The 14,966-nt window shown below is 43.5% G+C and overlaps 1 non-coding gene across 1 annotated transcript; it reads right to left on the bottom strand.

Moving 5' to 3' along the window:
* Window positions 1-242: 242 nt before the first annotated feature.
* On the bottom strand, window positions 243-349 carry LOC131230025 (small nucleolar RNA R71). Its single transcript, XR_009163753.1, has one exon. It is a non-coding gene; the product is annotated as a small nucleolar RNA R71 (small nucleolar RNA).
* Window positions 350-14,966: the final 14,617 nt, after the last annotated feature.

Here is a 14,966-nt window from a genome sequence, read left to right as displayed (position 1 = left end):
CCTTCCTAAGTTTTATGGAATTGAATTTGAAAGTCCTTACATATGAAAGAGTTAGATGAGATCATATCTAGGCTGCACTTCCCAAATGTATCTGAGGACACGGTAAGACTGAAATTGTTTCCTTTCTCTTTGAAAGAAAAGGCTAAGTCGTGATTACATTCCTTAAGACCATGGTCCATTAGAACGTGGGCTGAGATTACAAGAGAGTTTCTTAAAAAGTTCTTCCCCTGTCATAAAAAAAAAACCTTAAGGAAAGCAATCATGAATTTTGCGCAAAATGAGGATGAGACCTTCTTCCAATGTTGGGAGCGATTTAAGGATCTCATAAATTCATGTCCACTACATGGCTATGAAACATGGCATATAACAAGCTTTTTCTATGAGGGATTGACCTCATCCATGAGCCAATTTGTGGAGATGATGTGTAATGAGGAATTCATGAACAAGGAAGCCGATGATGCGTGTGATTATTTTGATAAACTCGTTGAAAAGGCGCAATCATGGGATACCTCCTCAAAAACTACCGCTTCTAAGCCTACTCAATCAAAGGAAAGGGGATGAATTTATGTCTCAAAAGAGGAAGATGATATAAATGCAAGATTGACCAAACTCACAAGAAAAGTTGAGGCCATAGACCTTAAGAAGGCAGAACCTGAAAATACTGCAGAAGTTGTTTATGGTATTTGTGCTTCTAACATACATACAACTAAAATTACCCAACAATTCCTGCATTTCAAGAGATATTGAATGAGCAATCAAATGCCATAAACAACTACAAAAAACCTTCTAGTGAACCCACCTCAAATACATATAACTCAAGCTGGAGGAACCATCCAAACTTCAGTTAGTTGAATGGAGAAACTATTGCTCCTCAAGGGATCCTTAACCAATTTCTGAATCAAAGGAAAACTCGAGAGGATCCAGTTTTAAAACATATTTAAAATTAAGAGCTTTTTAATCAGGGTATGCTACAAGCCTTTCAAGACCTTACAAAGGTCATACAAGGGCTTGAGACAAAAAATTCGATTGGAGAGAAAGGGATCCTTTCGGCCCAGCCTCTCCCCAACCCAAAACCTCAATATGAAATAAGTGACTCAAGCCCTTCAAAATAAATGGAACAAGCTAAATCTATTACCACTCTTAGGAGTGGGAAGACAATTGACAAAGCTATTCTGGTAAGGGCTGAAAAACCTAAGGACCCGGAAATAGATGACAATGACAGACCTAGTAATGCTCCACATGGGTTAGAACTGGAACCTCAAAGTAAGTCGATTGCGCTATTCCCTCAAGGGTTGATTGCACCAAAAACCTCTATCTAATTCTAGAGGTGCTAAAACAAGTGAATGTCAACATTCCTCTACTGGATGTCATTAAACAAATCCATTCATATGCTAAATTTCTGAAAGATCTATACACTACCAAAAGACAGCAAAACATATAAAAGAAAATTTTTCTGACAGAAAAAGTGAGTGTCATCCTCAAACAACATTACCACAAAAATATAAAAATCCTGATAGCCCAACTATCACATGTATAATTGGGAATCACCAAATTAAGCATGCACTTCTTGACCTGGGGGCAAGTGTAAATCTAATCCCTATCAGTTTATGAATAATTGGGTCTAGGTGAATTAAAACCCACTCGGACCACATTACAACATGTCGATCGCTTAGTTCATGTACCTAGAGGGATGATTGAGGATGTATTAGTCTAGGTTGATAAATTTTATTATCTAGTAGACTTTATTGTCTTAAATACTCAACCCATCGTAGATATGAGCACCCAAATTCCTGTCATTCTTGGTCACCCATTCCTTGCTACATCAAATGCAATCATTAATTGTAAAAATAGAATTATAAATTCATCTTTCAAAATATGACATTAGAGCTCAATATCTTTTTCAACATGAGCAAACAGTCAGAGGATGTTGATGATATCCATGACATTGACTTGATAGATTCTTTCGTGGTAGATAGAGCACTTTCGACTCTATACTCTGACACTCTAGAGACGTGCTTGGCCCACTCTCCTTATTTAGATGGTGACACGATTAGGGAGATGGATGTCATGCTTGATGCTGCAACGATACTTGAAGTTAACCAATGGAGGCCACAATGTGAAACTTTACTCCAAACCGATGTAGTCCCTCTATTATCTAGCATCAAGGCACTGAAGCTTGACCTAAAATCCTTACCCACTGATCTTAAATATGTCTATTTAAGTCAAGATGAGACATACCTGGTGGTGATTTTATCCCACCTTGAGAAAGAATAGGAGAGTGTGTTTATTTCCACCCTCATTAAGCATAAAGGAGCTCTTTGGATGGTCGATTGCAAACCTTAAGGGAATTGACCCTTTGATTTGTACTCACCGCATTCATCTTTAGGATAATGCAAAAACCTCTCGACAAATACAACGTCAATTAAATCCAAACATGAAAGAAGTGGTTAACGCTGAGGTACTTAATTATTGGATGTGGGTATCATGTCACGCCCCAAGCTTAGAAATCGGGCTAACAAAATTTCCGATCGCCGAATCCGGCACTGATAGCCTCATAGTACCCCATTCTCGGCTTCTAACACTCATACGGTAGATTCCAATCCTGGGATCCTATAAAGAGGATTTTTAATGTGATTTTTTTTTGTAAAGGAGTATAACCAAGTCACAAATGACAATATTAACAACACTTATCCACTAATATAAACATTTGAATACAATATTGAAAGGGAAATATATAAATAACAAAATCTCCAAAGTGATTTGCCACAAGCTCCTGCCTCAACGTTGTTGCGACCTAGCGTCACCTACACGCAACGATCGTGCATAAGCTTATAGAAAGCTTAGAGGGTGGTGTAAGTGTGTGCGCAAGATAAGTGTCAAGCACACAAATATCAGAGTAAGCGGAAATACTGGAAAATCCATAAGTCATACAGTATCAGAGTATACAATGCAGATCAGCTATGCAAATGTGGAGTCATAGAGAGGCAAATATCAGATGTCGAGGATGTATTGCAATATACAATTCCTAACGAACCACGATTACCATCAACCTCATCTAGGCCATATAAATGTAGAAACATAGCAACTTAAATGTCATATGCCTTGGATGTAATGTAATATGCAAATCCTGGTGAGTCCATAATACCATCAACCTTATTCAGGATAGGCAATACAGAAGCATATTAAACCAAATGTTATGTGCTGAGGATGTAATGCAATATTTGGTGCGAATGAAATGACCAAACTAGAGTGCGAAGTCAGGATGATAGTACGTAGTATCGCAAGCTGTCAGGTCTATTACAAGGGACTTCTATCCAAACTAGGCCATAACTAATTTGGATAGCTGGACACAATGTGGTATACTCCTGATCTCAGGTTAGTCATGTCCCCAATCGAAATTATAGCCATTGCGAGGGTACACATAATAAATTAGTTACGCACCACCAGCCCAAGTGGATAGTGAATGAATGAATGAGTAAAATGCTGGGTATGCAACTCCTGCTCAGTAAGTCCACATATTAGTACCATACTTCTCTAGGGTCATAACCGGGGTCTAGTACCCTCTACGCCACATGCTGCCTCATCAAGCGCACAAATGGGTAAGTGAAAGTAACCTCACTATCCGCCTACCAATATCAGCTCGGTTCGTCTATAGCGGACTGATTTATGAGTTGCTCAGACCCAGCCTAACATTGCTAACTCCCTCAGGTAGGTATAGCCACATCCCCTTCCAACCATCCACGACACAGTGGGAAGCATGGCCTCCTGGTATTCGACACTCGGTGCTCCTACATCCACTCTGTCTACATGTTGGAGCGTCCTTGGTACCAAGGGGTTTAGGGACTTTCACCCACAGACACATTAGATGCTTATATCCTAGAACTAAACATTTTCGGTGTCCTAACTGGCCAACCACGAAATACCTGTGGAGGCCATAGCCCTGATGTGAGATGCATGAGTCATACTAAAAAAAATGTGAGATGCATGAGTCATACTATGCAGTCATGCATCAAACCTGCAGGTACTGTGTGCTCTTATGGGGCCACTTCACTCACAAGGAGTCCCATAATAAACCAGCCCAATGGCACATACTATGATCATTCACTCCTCATAACAAGCATATATATGATGCATATGGGCATGCATCATGATGTAATAAAGTACATAGGCACAATTATCTGATAAGGCAGACAACAATAATCCACAATTGAACTTTACTGGCATGTCACATACCAAGAGTATAAACTAACAACATGCTCCTTCTACAACTATAGGAGTCCATGCGGTATGTCCCGCGTTATACTAACATTAGCCTTCTAAGGTACTGATATACCATATATCTTAAGATAGGGTCCACTGGAAGGACAACAAATCTTGCCTATACATTAAGATAGGATATATATAGTGGATATACCAAACCTAATACTACATAGTCTTCCATCTACAACAAGGGGTGATGATGTACTCATCTTACAAATAATGGATGGCTTAGATGGCATACTAACGTCAAGGATGGGCCTCACGCTCATCTTGAAAGGGGGTAACTAGACGGTGTGGATGATACAAACATAATATCGAAGTCCTAGCAATCGATTATGAGAGTAGAACACATCTCACGAGGTGAGTCAAGCGGGTGTACAAGAGGATGAATCTAAGTACAACAAGTGGGTTTCCTCACCCTCATTATCATGTAGCAACTGAGATTTCCTTAGGGGGGCTGGTATGAATAGAAGGCGGGCCTTGGTAAGGTTCACACATCTAGGGCTATGTTTCCTTACAAATGGATCGGGTAGCCCGCTCATCATCTAAGTGGGCCTTAGGCTAGGGTCACTAAGCTTAGCTAAACACACATATCTAGGTGGACCACATTTACTATGAAAGGTCTGGTAGGAACACAAGGTGGGCTACAAGGTTTGGGTAATCCTACAATGCGAGGTAGAAGGTCATAGTCGGCATAGATAATCGGTCTATATACAAGGCGGGGTCCATAAATAGATAGTAGATTCATGACATGAGGGTCAATCCTCAATTGTAGATATACCAAATCTGATAGCACGGATCCTTCCGTCTACGGTGATGATGAACTCTCCTCATATCAAGGTTAGGCCTAGGTGGCCTACCTATAATCCAAAGGATATGGAAAGAGCTTCCTTCACCATACTATCATATGGCCTGCTAGATGCCCTAGGGGCCCAAATAAGTATTAGATGGACTCTAAGATTAAAACAACCCTACTAACAACCAATGGGGGCTTAACATTTTGGGTTAGCCCAAGAAAAATAGATGGATCATGCAATATCAATGGGGCCCACCGATTTGGGTAAACCTACTTAGAGAAGGATGAGAATGGGCCTAACAAGGCCTAAGGGAAGGTCACAATATGGACATCTAACCATCATTGCCGATCAATGTGGACATTTAACCAACATTGCGACCAAGGAGTGGCCCACATAGAGCCTAACATATAGTGCGCCCATGGCCTCACACAAGGGCCTCATATACTACATAATGGGCCTCACACAAAGGGCCTAATACACATCACGATGGGCCTCACTCATGGGCCACATATGCATCACATTGGGCCTCACTCATGGGCCCCATATACATCTTAATGGGCCTTATCACATGGGTCATATATACCTTACATCAGGCCTCATCATATGGGCCTCATACATCACATCGGGCCTCATTATAAGGGCCTTATATACTACCCATCGGGCCTTATATACATCAGATTGGACCTCACATATGGGCCTCATACATCACATCGGGCCTCATTATAAGGGCCTTATATACTACCCATCGGGCCTTATGTATATCAGATTGGACCTCACATATGGGCCTCATACACATCAGATTGGGCCTCACATATGGGCCTCATACACATCAGATTGGGCCGCATCACATGGGCCTCATATACATTAAGTGGGACCCATCGTTCTAGCTGGACTATCTACACCATTCATCTATTTTTAGAGATCATTTTAGAGTGTTACCCAAAAATGAATCATATCAAAAGATCGTCTGGACCATTCCACAAATAGCAGTGGAGATAATGATTTTCACCGTTAACAATTCACCGGCCCACCCAAACGTTTATTTTCCAATTTGTTCATAAGGTTACAAAGACCTGAATTAAGAGGAAAAAAATTCCATATTTGTTACGCCCCAAACCCGGAGATCGGATTCACAGGAATCCCAATTGCCGAATCCGGTACCGATAGCCTCCATAGTACCCCATTCTCGGCTCCTAGTGTCCATACGCCAGATTTTGATCCTAGGATCCTACAAGGAGGATTTTTTTGTACATTTAACTCATAATAAACATAACCACAAGATTACCTAATTCACAAAGGCAACATCATCATCATATATCCACTAATATAATCATTTAAGTACAATGCTGAAAGGAAAATACATCAATCGAAAATCAAGCTCCAGAAGACCGCTGCAAGCTCCAAGCTCAACACTGTTGCAACCTAACATCACCTGCATGCATCTATCGTGCATAAGCTTATAGAAAGCTTAGAGGGTAGTGTAAGTGTGTGCACAAGGTAAGTGTCAAGTATTCAATACAATGCCATCATCATACAATACCGAAAATACTGGTAATTCATAATCATACAATATCAGAATAAGCAGAAATACTGACAAGATCATGAATTATACGATAACAAGGTAAGCAGAAATACAAACAAGTCCATAAGTCAATTAATATCAGAATACGCAATATAGGACAACTATGCAAATTAGGAGTCATAAAGAGCAAAATATCAGATACCGAGGATGCGATGTAATATGCAAATCCTGATGAGTTCATGAATAGCGTCAGCCGTATCTAGACCATATAAATACAGAAACACAGTAACCCAAAATGCCATATACCGTGAATGTAATATAATATGCGGTGTGACTGGAATGACCATGCTGGAGTGTGAAGTCGGGATGATAGTACGTAGTATCGCAGGCTATGGGGTCCATCACAAGAGACTTCTATTCAAACCAGTCCCATACCTAAATTTGGATAGTCAGACTCAATGTGGTAAACTCCTGATCTCAGGTTAGTCACGCACCCCAACCGAAATCCTAGCCATTGCGAAGGTACACGTAACAAATAGTTGCGCACCAGCAGCCCGAGTGGATAGTGAATGAATGAATGAATGAGTATGTAACTCCTGCTCAATAAGTCCACATATCGATATTGTTCATCTCTAGGATCATCACCGGGGTTTAGTACACTTCAAATGGCACTGCCGCTCTCCGAGCCCCACAGTCCAAGTGAGCGTAAGAAACCTCACTATCCACCTGGCCAATAGTTTGCCAATACCTATTCGGCACGTCGATAACGGACCCATTCACGAGCTGGTCAAACTCAGCCTACTAATGCCCCCTACACTCGGGCGGGTAAGGCCACACCCCCTCCCAACCGACCACGACATATTGGGAGATGCGACCTCCTGGTATTCGGTACTCGGGCGCTCATGTATCCACTTAGTCTCAACGTTGGGGCGTCCTCTGATACCAAGAGGGTTTAGGAATTTTCACCTAGGGCCATCTATGGCAGCCTGATGCTAAAATAAATTTCTGGTGTCCCGTTTGGCCAACCATGAAATGCCTATGGAGGCTACGGCCCTGATGTGGCTAGGGCGTACAGTAATCATGTAAAATGCATGAGTCATATGAACTAGCCATGCATCAATCCTACGCATACTGTGCACTCATGTGAGATAACCTCCACCTATCAGGGAGTCTCATAACAACATGCTCAATGACATATGCAATAATTAACCACATCTCATAACATGCATGCAGATGATGCGTATGGGCACATATCATGATGTTATGCTGTCACATACTCATAATCGATATCTAACTGGCATCGACAATCGACCTCAACAATGTAGACATTTAAACAACATTGCCCTTAAAGAATGACCCACATAGAGCCTAACATATAGTGGACCCATGGCCTCATACAAAGGCCGAATATACAACACCATGGGCCTCACTCAAGAGTCTAATACACATCAGGATGGGCCTTTCACATAACATACATCACAATGGGCCTCAACTATGAGTCACATATGCACCATATAGGTCTCGACAATCGGCCTCAATAATTAAAATCGGCCTCGACAATCGAAATCGACACTCGAACTCGACAATCGGATTCAGCCTCAATATCTGGCCTTGACAATCGGGATCGATTGATAATTAGAATCGACAAATCGGTCATGACAATTGAAATCGGCAATCGGCTACGATAATCGAAGTCGATCGATAATCAGAATCGGTAAATCGGTCACGTTAATCAGAATCAGCAATCAGCCACGAAAATCAGGATTGATCGATAATCAGAATTGATCGATAATCAGAATCGGTAATTCGATCACGATAATTGGATCGATCGATAACCATAATTGATAAATCGGTCACGATAATCAGGATTGATCAATAATCAGAGTCGACAAATTGGTCATGACAATCGGGATCGATTGATAATCAGAGTCGGCAAATCGGTCATGACAATCGGGATCGATCGATAATCAGAATTAGCAAATCAGTCACGGCAATCGAATCGATCGATAATCAGAGTCGGCAAATCGGTCACAACAACCGAATCGATCGATAATCAGAATCGGCAAATTGGTCACAACAATCGGGATCAATCGATAATCAGAGTCGACAAATCAGTCACGATAATCGGATCGATTGATAATCAGAATCGGCAAATCGGTCACGACAATCGGATCGATCGATAATCAGAATCGGCAAATCGATCATGACAATCAGGATCGATCGATAATCAGAGTCAGAAAATCGGTCATGACAATCAAAATCAGCCTAACAAAGGGCCTAATGGAAGGTCACAATGAGGACCTTCAACCATCATTGCCCATCAATGTGGACATTTAACCAACATTGCTCCCAAGGAGTGGCCCACATAGAGCCAAATATAAAGTGGGCCTATGGCCTCACACAAAGGCCTAATATACATCGCAATGGGCCTCATATAAGGGCTACATACACATCACTATGGGCTGCATCACATGGTCCTAATACACGTCACGATGGACCTCAAATACAACAGGTGGACTGCATTAATGGGCCGCACCAATGGACCTCATATACACAGGTGGACCCTGATCATGGGCCTCAAATACATAACATGTAGGCCCTACACATGCAGCAAGTGGGCCTACTCATCATAGCTGGGCCTACCAGCGGCCCAACCAAAGAACAGCCTGGATAACATACACACCACAGTGGGTCGTGTCATTGAGCCGCACCAATGGGCCTCATATACAACAAGCGGGCCGCATCAATGGGCCGCACTAATGGGCCTCATAGATGGACTATAAACATATCAAGGTGGGCTCACCGATGGGCTACAAGTATATCAAGGTGGGCCTCTTGAATGGGCCACAAATTACATCAAAGTGAGCCTCACAGATGAGAACTTGGATTACATCTAAAAATCATTTCGATACTTGCAGGTGCAACATGTGTATCATTGTACACATCATTCCATGAGGCACATGGCCCACTAAAGATGACCAGCCCTGTCCAAACATCGTCTCAGGTGAATCAGCACCATCCAAACGTTATCCATGTAAATCAGCATCATCTGGACGTTATCCAGCACCATCCAAACATTGTGGTAGGTGTGGAAAAGGAACATACATTGAGGTGGGGTCCATAGCATCATCCAAAACATGGTCCAGCACTATCCAAATATTCTGGACGGTACGGATCTAATGGTAACATCAAGGTGGGTCTCACATAAGTGGCCCACCAGGAATTTGGACCTGCTTCATTGTAGTCTCGAGCACACCAAATGAATGGACGGTTGGATGTAATACGTACATCATCAGCCCTACAAAACTTGCTGACAACAGTACAACAGCTGATCTGCATGTGGGGGGTTACTGGGCCACGTCCAGATGATGGACGGTAGGATGCAACGCATGCATCATGGCGGGGTCCACAGAGATGGATGGTCTGGATCAAGATATACATCATGGCAGTCCACAACACCGTCCAAATCTCTCTAGCACAGTCTAGAGGTCTGGACGGTGGGGATCGAAGCACATACATCATGGTCAGGCCCCACAAAATTACTGACGTGTAGTACAACATTTATGGCTACTGGGCCCACCTGAGATTTAGATCTATCTCATCCACTTTGCAATGCCATCAGATGGACTATGTGGCGTTTACACATCATCATGGTTCGCCCATGATCTGGACGGCCAGGATGGGGCGGACTTGAATGTACAATACATCACGGTGGACCCCACGCTAGGGATTCCAAAGCGTGGGCTCAAAGAACATACCTCATGTTTGGTACCACAGCAACACCATCCAAATGACGATGTAGATATCAAATAAATACATTAAGGTGGGGTCCCATCCCACAAGTGCTACACGTGTGGTGTGGGCCCCACGGTGCCAAATGGCATGGTTAAAGATAGATGGATGGTGTAGATTAAACACTTATCATCAAGGTGGCCACATAGATACATGGTGTGGATTTAAAACACATTACGCAGGCCCCATACAGGCGGTGTGGATACAGAATGCGTACAGCAAGGTGGGGCCCATCCCACACGTGCAGCACATGTGGGGTGGGCCCCTAATCACAACTGCCAGATGGATGGTTGGTTGGGATATAACACATGATGGGACCCACACAAGTTGCTGACGTCAGGAACATACTGACATGTAGTACAGTAGCTATGTAGTTGCATGGTACACCAGCCATTCAGTGGGTGGATGCAACACGTCTACATCCACCGTTTAGCAGATCTGGACGGGATGGATACAACACACATACAAGGTGGGCCCCACACGTTGCCATGGTGGGGGTCCACGTACAAATGGATGGACGGTTAGGATATAATACATACATCAAATGGTGGGTACCCATTGTCTAGACGGTGCAGCTAAGGCCCATACATCATGGTTGACCCCACAAAGCTTGCTGTCATCAAGGGACAACAACATAGTTGGTGGAGGAACTCCAGCCAATCCATCTTCCAATGTCCATTTGGACGGTGCAGATCAACAGACATCAAGGTGGGCCATCAATAGAAAGAGAGAAAGAGAGAAAGGGAGAGATGTGCGATGAGGGACGCCGCCACTATGGGTCTCTCTGGTTTACAACACATACATCAACATGGGTCCCATCACAAGTGGGCCCTCAAATAATCAAAATCAAATCATAAATCACCCACCGTTAGATCTCCACTTCATTCTTCCGCCAATGCATGTTAAAGTTCCAATGAATGAATTTCGACGGTTGGGATGGATCATAGACTATGGGATTGGTTGGTAGGGAGTTGGCCACACTAGCTTCTCTCATGGAGAGTCATGGACGTTGGGTGCTTGGGAGAGAATGAGATAGAGAATGAGAAGAGAGAGGTGATGTAGAGAGAGGGGAATGGGGTGTGATGGTGAGAGATGGGTGATGGGTGATGGATGTGTACTTAGTTGTAAGGGAGAGTTGACTTTAGGTGAGAGAGGGATGGGTGTTGGTACTTGGGGATGGGATGTTGTACTTGGCATGTGAGGTGATTGATGGGATTGATTGATGGACATTCTCTAGGGATTTGCAATGCGCAACATTTTTTCTCGAACTGAATGTCGGCCCACATCTCCTGGCCTGGATATCGCCTCAGCGCGTGAGACGCGGCATTGGAACCACAGTGACGGCGCGACATAATGATACAAGTTTCGAGTCAAGCCAACTCTGATATGCAAGACTCGGCTTAGAATTGCAAGCAAACATCGGATACAAGTCAAGGGTCACCAGAATTTGATCGAGAGGACCGCGGAAGCTTATAGAACGGTACGGTCTAGGATACGGGCCTTACAATATTGATCTAGTACTTCTGGAACCCCAAACGGGTTTCAATGGTAGGTGTTCAATCCTCCACTGATTTTTACAGTGTGGTCCATCTGATAGATAGATCTGTCTTATTTTTCTTCTTAACCCCTAAGACGAGCTCGCGCAGTGGATGGATGGTTTGGATCTAACACATAACTCATGATCAGGCCCACACTTGCTAACATCACTACAGCAGCTATATAGCTGGTGTGACCCAGCAGATGGACAGTTTGGATGTAACACATACATCATAGAGACCCACCATCCAGCAAGCTGGATGATGAGGATATACAACACGTGCATCATGGCTGGCCTCACGTCCTAGCAATGGACGGACATCCTAGATATAGATCACATACATCACATGGGTCCCATCCTACGGATGGTGTGGATGCAAAATGCATACGTCAGGTGAGTCCTATGGATGGATGGTCTAGGTATAACATATACCTCACGTGGGACTCATGGTCTGGACGGTCTAGATATAACACATGCGGCATGAAGGACCCTCTGTCTAGAGGTCTAGACGGTGTGGATCTACGACACATCATCAAGGTGGCCACATGTCCCGACCATGGACGAACGGCCTAGATCTGAAGCACATACATCATGCGGGACCCATAGAACTTGCTAATGTTGTTATAGCAGCTCTAGCTGTTGGTGCGGCGTGCTGGCCCACCGTCCAGATGGACGGTTGAGATATAACACACCTCATGATTAAGACCCACAAAACTGCTGATGTAAATGTAGCAGGTATGCAGCTCGTGGGTCCCCACTCTCCAGATGGACGGGTGGGATATAATACATACAACATGGTGGTCCATGACCACGTCCAGATCGCTAAACGGTCTGGATGAAACAAATGGAAAGCGTTGATAAAACACATGCACCATGGTGCAACACACTGTCCAGCAATCTAGACGGTTTGATATAATAAATAAATCATGGTGGGTCCACATCAGCGTGGCCCACCGCTTGGATCAAACCGATACTTGTGTTTGTCCTTCATCCAAGTTTGTCTAGGAAGAACGGTGTGGATAATACATCATGGGGGGATTTCCACCGCCCATGGTGTAGATCTAATCCATTCTTCAAGGTGGGCCACAATAGGAAAAAAGATAGAGAGAGACGTGTGATAGAGGGAACTCTGCCACTATGAACCCTCCTAGGATTACAATACATACATCAACATGGGTCCCAAATAAGATCCATACCATCAATCGGTAGGCCCTACTTGTTCCATCATAAAAATTGAAATCTAATCCTACAAAATACCCATCGATTGCTAATCTTCTAGGATCCTTGAAATGCTAAGCTTCTCGTCTTTGATTTTGATGGAGGATGACGAAGATTGAAGGGCTAGGATGTGAGATGAGGGGGGTAGGAAGTGGGCCACACTTGGCTCTCTTGAAAGAGCTTGGATGTCCTCTCCTTGGGAATTGCTTCAAATGGAGTAAGAAATGAGAGAGAGAGAGAGAGGAGTGGTGTGTAATGGATATGACATGGAAAGCATGGGTCTCATTGACTTTTGGGATGAGAGGAATGGGCTAAGTATGGGTTGCTTTGACTAGTTGGTGGGAGAGGTATGGGTTGTACTTGACTTGTAATTGATTGATTGATGGGATGGATGGGATAGAGATACTCTCAGAATCCGCAATGTGTGGTGTTTTCCTCGAAATAAACGTGGACCCAGAACTCCTGGCCTGGGTATCGCATCGGTGCCTAAGTCACGGTGTTGGAACCACAGAGACTGAGAGGTCGCTAGGGTATAAATCTCGGATCAAGTCAACTTAGATACATGGGATGTAACTTAGGGTCATGCACAAATGCCGATTATAGGTCGCGGGTGGCTGGAATTCGATGGGGAGGATCACGAAAGTCTAAGGAACGGTACAGACTAAGATACGGGCCTTACAACTCTCCCCTCCTAATAGAAATTTTATCCTCAAAATTTACACTATCATCGCAACTAAACATAACTCATAAAAGAGGAAAATCATTTCACTAAGTAAAATAAAAAACACAACACATGAGTGCAGTTAAACAACAAGGAGATGGGGATAACACTCGTGAATCTTAGCCTCCCGCTTCTAAGACGTCTCCTCCATGAATAATCTATCAAGACAGTCCTAAGGCCTGGTCACACGAATCATCGACGACTCTTCCTGACAGCTGAGGGTCCTGCTGGGGAGGTGTATGTCCCCTTTGTGGTCGTTGATGCTCCTGCTGCTGTTGTGGCAGCCTATGTTGTTGCAGGTGCCTCGGTGGCTAATGTGGCTGCTACTAGGTTCTCGGTGGTAAGAGCCGCTGTCGCTGCTGCTGCGGATGGGGACACTCGTGTTTACGATGTCCTGCCACACCACATCTAAAGTAAGTTCCTGGGTACTGTTGCAGAGGTGGTGCCGGAGATACTGCTGGTGCTCTCGGTTGCACCTGCTGCTGAGGGCGGGGAAACTCCTACCTACGGTGTCCTACCCCACTGCATCCATAAAAAGTGCTTGTAAACGACCTCTGAGGTGGTACTGAAGGTACTGTTGGTGCTCTGGGTGCTCGGTAGGTTGCGCGCCACTGCTACTGTCGACACTGTCAGGAGCTACTGTAAATGCTATTCTATTTAGCTCCTACAATTATCAAATTTTGTAGTGCCAAAACCTCTTGGAATCCGTATCTTGTGTTGCTCATCTTCATATTCAAGATCATGCAATTCATGTACAAGAACAAAGGTCTTTACATCAAGAACTTCAAGTGCAAGAACAAGAGATATACAAGTTCAAGTACAACATCAAGTGATAGTTCAAGCTTTCAAGCTTCAACTATGTCAAGACAATGTGCTTTACTTTGGAACTCAAAGCTCAAGGTGAAATATAAGTTACAAGTACTTCAAGTTCAAGCTTCAACGTATTTCAAGTTCAAGTTTCAAAGTACGCCAAGATATCAAGCTTCATGTTCTTCAAGATCAATAATCAACCGAAGTGAATGATGATTCAATGTTCAAATATCACTTATAAGGTATGAATGACCCTAGGTTGACCATAGGTTAGGTCATATTGATTGCATACTTAAATTGGGTCACTAT

This window comes from Magnolia sinica, chromosome 16 (genome assembly GCF_029962835.1).
Source record: "Magnolia sinica isolate HGM2019 chromosome 16, MsV1, whole genome shotgun sequence".
NCBI lineage: Eukaryota > Viridiplantae > Streptophyta > Magnoliopsida > Magnoliales > Magnoliaceae > Magnolia > Magnolia sinica.
This window is presented reverse-complemented; position numbering and strand designations above follow the sequence as displayed.